At 47.0% G+C, this 10,186-nt stretch overlaps 1 long non-coding RNA gene across 1 annotated transcript; it reads right to left on the bottom strand.

Moving 5' to 3' along the window:
* Positions 1–1,496: 1,496 nt before the first annotated feature.
* Positions 1,497–9,930, bottom strand: LOC129125039 (uncharacterized). The gene is made up of 2 exons (XR_013183873.1): positions 9,727–9,930; positions 1,497–7,997 (listed from the first exon to the last, which is right to left on the bottom strand). It is a non-coding gene; the product is annotated as an uncharacterized LOC129125039 (long non-coding RNA).
* Between the last annotated feature and the right edge of the window lie 256 nt (positions 9,931–10,186).

The raw sequence follows: 10,186 nt of genomic DNA, 5'->3' as shown, positions 1-10,186 counted from the left end.
TCCCCTTGCATATGTATCAGGCATTTTATCATTTGTCTTGTAAAGCAAAAACCTATCTGCACCTGTGAAAGTCCAACTTGCTGCTTACCCAGAGACAGAGCAAGGACTTTTTGGCATAAAGATGTCACAGAATCTTTCAGGTTGGAAAAGGCCCTTTGATAGAATCCAACCATTAACCCAGCACTGCCAGTATCTACTATCCCATCCATCCCTGCCCTCTGGCACTGGGAGCCATTCCCTGTGTCCTGTCTCTCCATCCCTTGTCCCCAGTCCCTCTGCAGCTCTCCTGGAGCCCCTTCAGGCCCTGCCAGGGGCTCTGAGCTCTCCCTGGAGCTTCTCCTCTCCAGGTGAGCACCCCCAGCTCTCCCAGCCTGGCTCCAGAGGGGCTCCAGCCCTGGGAGCTGGTCCAGGGACTCCTCTGCACCCCTCTCCAGCAGTTCCACATCCCTCCTATACGGGAAACTCTAAGCTGCCACACCCCAAGTTCTCAACAAAAGGATTGAATTTTTAATGCATCAGGTTCCCCTACCATGACCATGGCACGAGCAGCCAGAGCCCCTCTGCAGGCACAGGGATGTTCATTAGCAGTGGTTTCTCCCCCAGAAAAAGCCCAACAGGTCTCAGGTTTCACACTACAGGAGGAATTCAGAGCACACCTTTCTGCATGGAAGAGCACAGCACACAAATCACTCTCCTGGGATGTGGATCTGGGCTGGGGCTGTGTATTCTATTTTTGGAGCAATACTGGAATGTTTCCAAGACCACCATGACACAATCACTGCACTATGGGTGGTAAACAAGTCCCCACTGCTGCTGCAGCCCTTCCTGCACTGCTTGCTGAGCATTCTTTCACCACTGCCTGTGTTACAAGGGCTCTTGGCATGCTGTCACCTCATCCTTGCACCCCTTGGAATACACACATGGGAAAGGCAAACCAAGCCTGAGCCCGCTGTGCAGCTCCCACCCACTGGGTGGAATCCACAGACACATCAAGGTGAGAAATTACCTGGTGAGACAAGACTGCTGAACCAGCAGCTGCAGTGGGCAGCAGATGACTTAAAGCTTTTGTAAGCATACCACTTATATCTATAAAATGTTAGGTATATTAAAGCTTTTACGGCATTTGGTACTGCCAAAATCAAACTTACTGGTGTTTCTCTGCCTGAGCCTTACCTGTAGATACCTTACCAGCTGCAATTATGTTAGGACTAGTCAAGATTTTTATGCAGCAATTTAAACATCTGGTCAGAAACCAGGTCTGGAATAAGCAGAGCTCCTGCACATTCAGCAGTAAATAAATGTTCCCCACCCAAGCAGTGAAGACTTGTACCAAAGATGTTTAACAGAAGTTAATACTAGGATAATTAACATACAATTAGTGTTGGAATTATAGTGAAGACCAAACATGGCCTTGAGTTTATTTCAGTGTGGGCACTGGTTTTTTTTCTAAAATTCACATCTTCATTTAGGAGAAAGTAAAGGCAATTCACCATCACTTGCACAAAATGCTGTATTTTATTAACTAAATCAAAAAAGTACAGTTAAATTCACACAAAATGTTCAACATAAGCAATACTCAACATGTTTATAAACTAGGACTGTGTCTGATTTGCAATTTAAAGAGTGGCTGGTGTGAGCCCAGTACATTAATGCTGCAAGGTGCTCAGAATTGACATCACAGTATCCCAAAGAACAGTGCCCAGCCAGAGCCCTACCAGAACTATTGCTGTGGTGCACTGCAATTACATCAAAAAGCATGGACTGATTTTTAACAATTCCATGAGAAACCACACCACCATTTTTAACTGGAAACTTCCCTCCTGCAGCACGGTAAATAATGCACCACTGAGAGCTTGTTTCACCCTGAGTGCCCATGCCTGCTGAGAAAGCACCAGCTTTCAGGGGAGCTGGAATCTGATACTTTTGGGGAAGGAAAGCTGCAGTTTTTCCACTTGAAATGCACCATGCCAAAGGAAGGTGTATTTCAGCTCCCTGTGAGCACACAGTACCAGTACCTTGACGTTCAGAAGCTCACACCACCTCCACCCTAACCTCAGGGCCTCCAGCTTACTCTGGAAGGAGCTGCCTTCCCAGCACAGCCTCTTACTCACCACAGCCCAGTGTCCCCAATGTCACCACGCTGCATTCCAGCCAGCATTCCTGCACTTCCACTGCAGACCAAATCGGCCAAGACACAGTTTTCATTAAGCCTCAGCACACTTAGAAATACCTTGTGCTTTCTCTCCATGTCCCAAAGCTGCAGAGGTTTGCAGGCTGGAGCCCAAAAGGTCCTGGTGTTATAACAAAGCCCTAAGAAAGGCAGCAGGTTGTATAGTTACCTCCTTGTGAGCAAAATCCCTGCCCTAAAACTATGCAACCTACTACCTCTTCCTAGGAGCCCCACGCTTCCTCTGTGCAGTTCTTCACTCTCTGCAGGACTTTAGCTCCCCAGCTGCTCTGCTCTTCTGTCCTGGCTGGGCACACACTCCGAGGTGACACTGTCAGCACTGACAAACAGTGGCTCACTGCCTGGAACACTCACCAATGGCTCCATTTTCACTCTGCCTAAGCTGAACTTCCCATCCCAAAAAGCATTTATTTCTGTGGGGTTTTTTGTTAACTACAGCAAGCTGCTTGCGGGGCATCTAGCACAGAACCAGTTACAGACTGGGTACACCAAGCACAGCAGGAGGAAAGAGAATGCAATAAACTTTAAAAGTCTTTTTACAGGAACAATACCACCTCAGAGAAAAGTTCTGGTTCTTGGATGCTCAAACTCCATAGCTTCACACCACCCCAGAAAGGTGAGAGGTCAGTTTTGGCTAAAATTGGCCAACACTTAAATTTTGCATTAGATCTGGAAAAGCTGCAGAAAAACATGCAGACTTATTAATAAAGGGTAATTTTAAGTTTTCCCTCCAACTTCTACCAAGCAGTTGGGAGTCACAGAATTTTAATGCATTATGGAAATTGGGGTGCCAGAAGAGTTGAAGTCACAATGCACAAGCCTGAGCTCCCTGTATTTTACGTTCTCCTAAGTGGCTTGCAATAACTGCCCTCTGTACAGTGTTCTGCCCTCTACCTAAAGCATGGGCATTTTCCATCCCCAGCCAGCACTGTGCCACTCACCTTGGGAGCAAAGTTATGTTAAGTCAAGGATATCCTGTGGGGGTTGCACCATTCACACTGACTGTCAGTCCTGTAGATTCTGGCACTGCTGCTTTCCAACCCTGAATTCATCTGGTTTCACAGCAGGAGTGCTTTTAGCCCAGGACTGGCTGCAAGGGAGCGCAGTTTGTTTTACTCCTCAGGGAAGGCAATAGATTGTATAGTTATCTCCTGAACAGGGTAAAATAACTACCCTACAACTATACAATCTACTACCTCACTCTGACAGAGAAGCACAGACTTCAGCAAGAGCTCAGCAGCCAACCTTAGTTTCATTCTGAAGGATGTTTGCTACAACACCCCAACAACTAAAACACCAGAAATTTGTATTTGATTACCCCACCATACACATACAGGAATAATCTATTCTTAACTTTTTACTCATTAGGGCAGAAAAATTAATGCAGAATGAAAACTAGCTTTTGCAAGAACTAGAAAAATCTAAACACAATTCCCACAGCTATTAAACAAGTATTTTGTCCTGTCATAAGCACTACAAGTACAGAAGTTCAGCCAAGTCTGACATTGAGCTTAAAAGTGAGAAGTTTCCATTGTTGATTATCTGCTGCTTTAGGAAAGACAGTAGATTGTATAGTTATCTCCCAGTGGTGGGTATGACCCTAAAACTATACAACCTACTACCTCATCCCACAGTGCAGGCATCTTCAGAGCTGGGGCAGGATTGCTGCTTCAGTCAAGTCAAGTCAGGCTAGCTGCAGACAGCATTTATAATACTCACCAAAGAAAAAGCTTTCCCCTTGCTCCCCCTAGTCAAGAAGGAAGTTATTTTAAAAATAAGGTTTCCCAATTTCAAAATTTTACCAATTGCCTGGGTCTTAAGTAAGCAAGCTGTAGCAGTCATAGCAACTACAGTCATTAAACTTCTGTTGAATTACCAGTTGTGTTCCACAGGTGTTACTTCTCACCTGAAATCAGAAGAAAAGGCTCTCAGCAACACTGTAAGCAGACACACATTTCTTCCTCTTAAGAACTTAAAAATAATGCAATCTAGGACCACAACTATGTGACTGATTTATACAGATGAGGATGAGGCCCTAATATTTGTAATCCTGATCAAAAAATATTATTACATAGAGTGACCTTTTCACCTATTGCACCAATAGCTAAAAAAAAAATCATGCATTGCCCAAAGTACTGCTTGGAGCTTTTTCTGCTAGTCTTAAATTACATTAAGCCTTGTGCAGAGGAATTCTTTTATTAGAAACAAAACTCAATAAGATTATGGACTCTATCCTGACATTTAGTTGTTAAACTGCCTTACCAAAAGGCCACTGAAAAGACATGTTTTCCCATCAGAAAGAAGTCTGAGTTTCTCTAACTGCCTCTGATGTAACTTTAAAGCCAATTTCCACATTAGCACAGCTCAACATCATCTTTGAATACTGAAATGAAAACACTGGCCAGACAGATGTGTGACTCAGAATTCCCTTTGTAGCAAGGACAGTTTGCTATGAAGAACAGGGCTGGAAAGGAAAACAACTGTTTGTCCAGGTAGTCTATACAATAGCTGAAAATGTTTAGAGAAAAGCAGTTTTTAAAACATTCAATACATTTCACTAGTACTTGATCCCAGTTGCAGCCTGCAGTTTCCAGCCCACTCTCCAAACAAAGCCTGCACAGAACAAGAGCACCCTCATGCCCGCTGGTGTCCTTGCCAAGCACACAGCGCGTGATCCCGTGCGCTCACACAAAGGGATGACGTTATTCCTTGGACAGACACAAAATCAAATTACTTTCCAGCCCCCTCAGTGCCTTACTACAAAATCCTTTATACAAACAGTGATGACAAATTTGGGTGAATCAACCTTAAAATCTCATTTGTAACTGGTATAAATCCTATTATGTGCTTTTGCTAACTTACACATCTACCAGAAAATAAACTTCAGCGTGGCCACAAGTACTTGGTCCTGATGCCAAAGCAGGAATAAATCAGAACAGCAGCACTGGGCCAGACTCAAACCTTTACAGAGCACTGGCCCCCATCACATCCTTTTCAATCAGTTCTGGCAGAGCTGACGTTCGGCAGGGAAGCTGACATTGCTTTCAGCTTCCTGCTCCTGCATCCCAGCCTTCACAGCTGAGCAGAATCCCTGTGAATTCCCATTCTTCAGCAGGAAAGGCACCCTGGCCTGGAGCTGAACTGCACAGCACCAGCTCTGCACCTTCAGTTGGACAGTGACCCCAGGAAGTTAACGAAGTCCCACGTTCAGTGTCTGAAGCTGATGGCCCTGTGATGTACTGAAAATGTTCAAAGCACATTGAAAACCTGGATGGGTGTTACACACCTGTTTAAATTCTACAAAATGTACGGCAATGCTTCTGCATTTCTTTTTCAAATTAAGCCTGAAAGACATAAGGATTACAATAAACCTAGAAATCAATCTGTTTCATTTCTCCACTTTTGGACAAAGCTTAGCTGCAAACCTAACCAACTTGACATGTATCAAACAACTTTTATTTTTGGTATTCTCCTTAACATTAATCCTGCATTTTGGGACATTTTAAACTTGTGGATTATTTCTAACAGTCTTTCCAAGTTGCATCACCAAAGTTGCCATGTTCTTGGACAGGTGAGATCTGCCAGGTCCCCTTGGGGGCTGCTTCTCTCACACCATGCATCAGGGGGTTCTGAAACTCACAGCAGCAGGGAAGCCTGACAAATTATCCTGCTGGCACAGCCTCTACTGAGCTGGTGTGCTCTCATCCCCACTGAATCCAGAGCTGCAGAAGCTCCCTGCTGCTGATGTCACCGTGCTGGTGATGTCACAGCAAGTGCAGCACAGGAGCTCAGGGTCACGCACCTGCACATTCACTCTTTCAGCACAACACGTTGTGAGAGACAAGCTTTAAACAATCCCTGAGTCATCTGCTTTCCCTGTTAAAAAAGCCAGGTTCCCAAGGGCTGCTTTTCCTTCCAGCACGTGTTTAAAATCCCCAGAGTAGTGCAAGGGGACAAAGTGACTCCAACTGTGGAGCTGGACAATCTCAGCAGCTGCAGCTCCCAAGGCTGCAGCTCTGGCTGCACAGCTCCCACCACACGATGGAGCTCCGGGATTTACACAACAGCTCCAACACCAATTCCCCAGTTTTACTCCTGGATTCCAGCAGCACTCCCTGCACTGAAACCACACTTCCTGAATCCCAGGAGCTTGCTGAGTGAATGTGTACTGCCTTCTCCAGCTGTGCTGAGCATCCCAAGTGACTGATGCAGGCTCCTGCCTCAAGTGCTTTTTCCATGGGGTTTTTGTGTGACTGGAGTGCACAACTCCAGGAAGAAAGGGAGCAGCACAATTAATATAAACTCAACTATTCCTGATACCACTTCCCCTCACTCTACTCACCCACCCCTGCAGTGCAACAGGCACATCTCAGCCCCTCTTCCCAAAACAAGCTCAGCAAAATCAGATAGTGACTGATACAAAAGTTTCAGCATAAACTAAAAATGTTTCCTCTTCCATATTCAGTTTTGGATTGTACCTTCCTTTGTCTTAATCATGTGCTAATCTGAAGGTAACATCTCCCAGCTCAAGCCCAGGCACCTCTTCTTCCCCTATGCAGACCCAAAATGGAAACATTTATTAGCTCCTTTTGGACCTGCCAGCCCACTGAACAGCAATATGCTGGAGCAAGAGTACATCACACCAGAAAGCTGCCCTGTACTGGGAAATTGGAGTGAGGAGAAAAGGAGAACAAGCAGATCCACCACATAAAAATGCACAGATGTGCTCTTGGGCAGCACCACAGTCCACAAACCCAGACAAGAATAGGTGTCCACAATGGTATTTTTTGGTATTTTTTACATAACATTAAGATTAATAGCACTGACTGCTACCAATAATGCCTTTGTCTGCTGCCTCAATTGGAAATACAGGGGTTTTTCCAAAATCTCTACCCCACTTGCATTTAATTAACACAGAACATTATGGCTTAAAGTAATTATCACAAGATATTACTGTTGTGCTACATTTTCAATTAGTGTGTTTGGTTTCAATTTATTTTTCTAACCATGCAGTTACCGATGGAATATAAACATCCAGAAACTGTGGCCTGAGAGAAATGGGAAGTCACCACTGCCCACTCAAGCACAGAGTGAAGCCCATCCCCTGTGGAAAAGTAAAGTCTGTGAGCACAATTAACGATCTCTGCTATGAACACAGAACACAAATCCTGGCCTCCCTCCCTGGACACACTTGGTTTTATGGCAATAGTACTAAACTCTCTGCATCCAAGTGGTGCATGTGCCACAGCACTGCACAGTGCTGCTGGAAATCTCAGGAAGGTCTGAGAATGACTACACCAAAATGATCACATTTTCTACTCCTCTTTGAATACTCCTCTCTCAGATCACACAGAGGGAGATCTTTATAAATAAATAAATATATATATTCAGCCTCAAACATTACAAAGGCCTCAGTGCCCTTCTCAAAGGAAAGCATCAGTTTGGTTATCTGGCCCTGCTTCAAACATAAATGTGTGTGTATATATACATATATACATATATATATATATGTGTATACATACATATATATATATGTGTATACATACATATATATATATATGAAATAAACAACTGTGTATTTATTCACTAGATTTATGTCTCCTAGAACATGCTAGGAGGAAGTAGGTTTTTTCTGTAAAAAGTTTACATATGATAACAATTACACAAATTCAGCAAGAAAGTTAGTGTACAAAAATATTTCAAGACTGCTGTGTTATGTTATTAATTGGCAATATAAACAACCATCTATTACCCTCTCTATGTCCTGGGAGCCTTTCACTATTTGCAAATGAACTGATGTTTTCCACCACTGAAAACAGAGGAAAATACAGAAGACATTTATCAAAAGGAAAGTGAAGTAAGGATACAGCTCAGTGCAGTAGGAAAACAAAGCAAGTGAACCTATGTTTTATCTAAACTTCCTTTAGACTAAGGAAGTACTAAATCTCCAGTATTAGTATGCAAAATCATTTCCTAACATAACCTGTGTGATTTGAGGTTGCACATAAGATACGCAGAGTACAACTTGGAAAAAACTCGGTGGAAAAAAATCACAGCCAGCAAATGTTCATTAAAAATATCACAATACAGCTATTTACTAGGTCCCTCTTCATGAAGCTAACTATCATAGGGCAAAAAAAAACCCTCATTAGGCCATTATTGCATGTTGACTGCCACAAGGTTCAACCACCACTGCAAAAAACTTCCTGGAAGTTCAGACTATTAAACATCTGAGGGTTGCTGTGAACAGAACTGGTCAAATTTGACATCAGAAGCCACCGCAAACTGTTTGTGAAGTCCCTGGCAGCTGGGGATGTTTGAAGATGCCCTGTTTCTTAAATATTATTTAAGTTATTGCTTTTGAAGGGACAGATTGATTTTCTCAAAAATTCTGTGATGGATTTAATTTGCCCCACTGCTGCTATTGAGCATTGTCGCTGTGTACAATTTGAATGGGAGCAAGTTTTCCCTGCCAATTACGCACTTCAGTCACAAAACTGCCTGTGCAGAACAGTACACAGAGAGCAGCACCAACAAGGTGGGACAGGCACATCACTAAACAAGGATTATCCTGACCTTGATCATCAGGTTGAGCTTTCACTCCTGAAATAAATCACAGAATTATTAAGGCTGGAAGGGACCTCTGGAAATCATCCAGTCCAACCCCCTGCCAAGGCAGGGTCACTCAGAGCAGGTGACACAGGAATTTATCCAAGTGGGTTTGGAATGTCTCCAGAGAGGAGTCTGGAGATGTCTCCACTCCTTGGGCAGCCTCTTTCAGTCACTCTCATGGAAAGTGACAACGTAAAATCATGAAACCACAATTTGATGGGGTAACACCTCCATCTAAAACAGAGTGAACTGTGCCAGAATAAAGTCACCAGCAGCAACTGCGGCATGCCAGGGCCGGACCCTGCTCTGTGCCACCACCAGCCCTGCAAGAGAACCCATACATGCTGAGCCCTGAGCTGGCCCGGGGGCTGAGCTACCCATGCCAAAGGCAAGAGCCACTCCTGCAACGCCCAGAGGCCAGCCAGAGCTCCTGCCAGGAACTGCAGGTACGTGTTACACAGGGCATCCCTATTCCACCGGGGTGCTGCTGCTCAGGCGTGCAGCCAGCCCCGAGCCCACCGTGAGCGGCCCTGGCTGCGATGTGCCCGTGTCACCCCACAGACTGCCGGGCAGGGCCGCACCGGCCGCGGTGCCGCCGCTCCCGAGCTGCTTCCAGGCCAGGCCGCTCGCGAGGATGCGGCGGGAGGCGCCGGCGGCGATGGGCCCGGCAGGCGCAGCCCCACGCCAGGCAATGGTGCTGGCCACGAACGATAGCCCCGCGCAGCCCCCGTGCCCCCTGACAGGGGCTGGGCCGCCAAAGCACTTCCACCTACTTCCTAAGGGATTTTCTTCACGTTTCGCCCCTCGCTCCGAGCTCAGACCCCGCTGCCATCCTCTCGGTGCTCGAGCAGGGCTGAGCCCCGCCCGGCCCCGGTACCAGGGGGGCTCCCCCGGCCAAGGTCCCCCCGGCCCCGGCAGTGACGTACCTGGCGCCGGCGGCTCCCGGGGGCGGCACTTCCGGACCTTCCAGTGAGCCTGGAGGAGAGCGGGGGAGAACGAGGGAAAAAGGCATCGATGAGGGGAATAAGGACAATGAACCGGGCCCGCGGCAGAGGCGGCGGAGAGGCCGGGCCGAGGCCCCGCGCCCGCCCGTACAGGCCCTCCGGCTCGGGCCCTCCGCTCCCACCCTCTCTCCGGCGCGCCCCGATACCGCGGCCGCTCCCACGCCCCCCCCCAGTCCCGCGGCCACCGCCCGGCCCCGCCGTCCCGGTACTTGCGGGACCCGGATGAAGTCGCGGCCGCTGCGGCCGCCGCTCCCGCGGCACCACGGGAAGGGCGCTGCGCCCCGCCCGCCGCAGCCGCCGCCCGCCCGTCCATCACCCGCCGCCTCCCGTGCACATTGGCTGTGGGGCCGCAAAGTCCCGCCCCCGCCCGGGAATGTAGCTC

The sequence above is a fragment of the Agelaius phoeniceus genome, chromosome 11 (genome assembly GCF_051311805.1).
Source record: "Agelaius phoeniceus isolate bAgePho1 chromosome 11, bAgePho1.hap1, whole genome shotgun sequence".
Classification (NCBI taxonomy): Eukaryota; Metazoa; Chordata; class Aves; order Passeriformes; family Icteridae; genus Agelaius; species Agelaius phoeniceus.
Note: the sequence above shows the minus strand (reverse complement) of the source record. Positions and strands in the feature narration are given on the sequence as shown.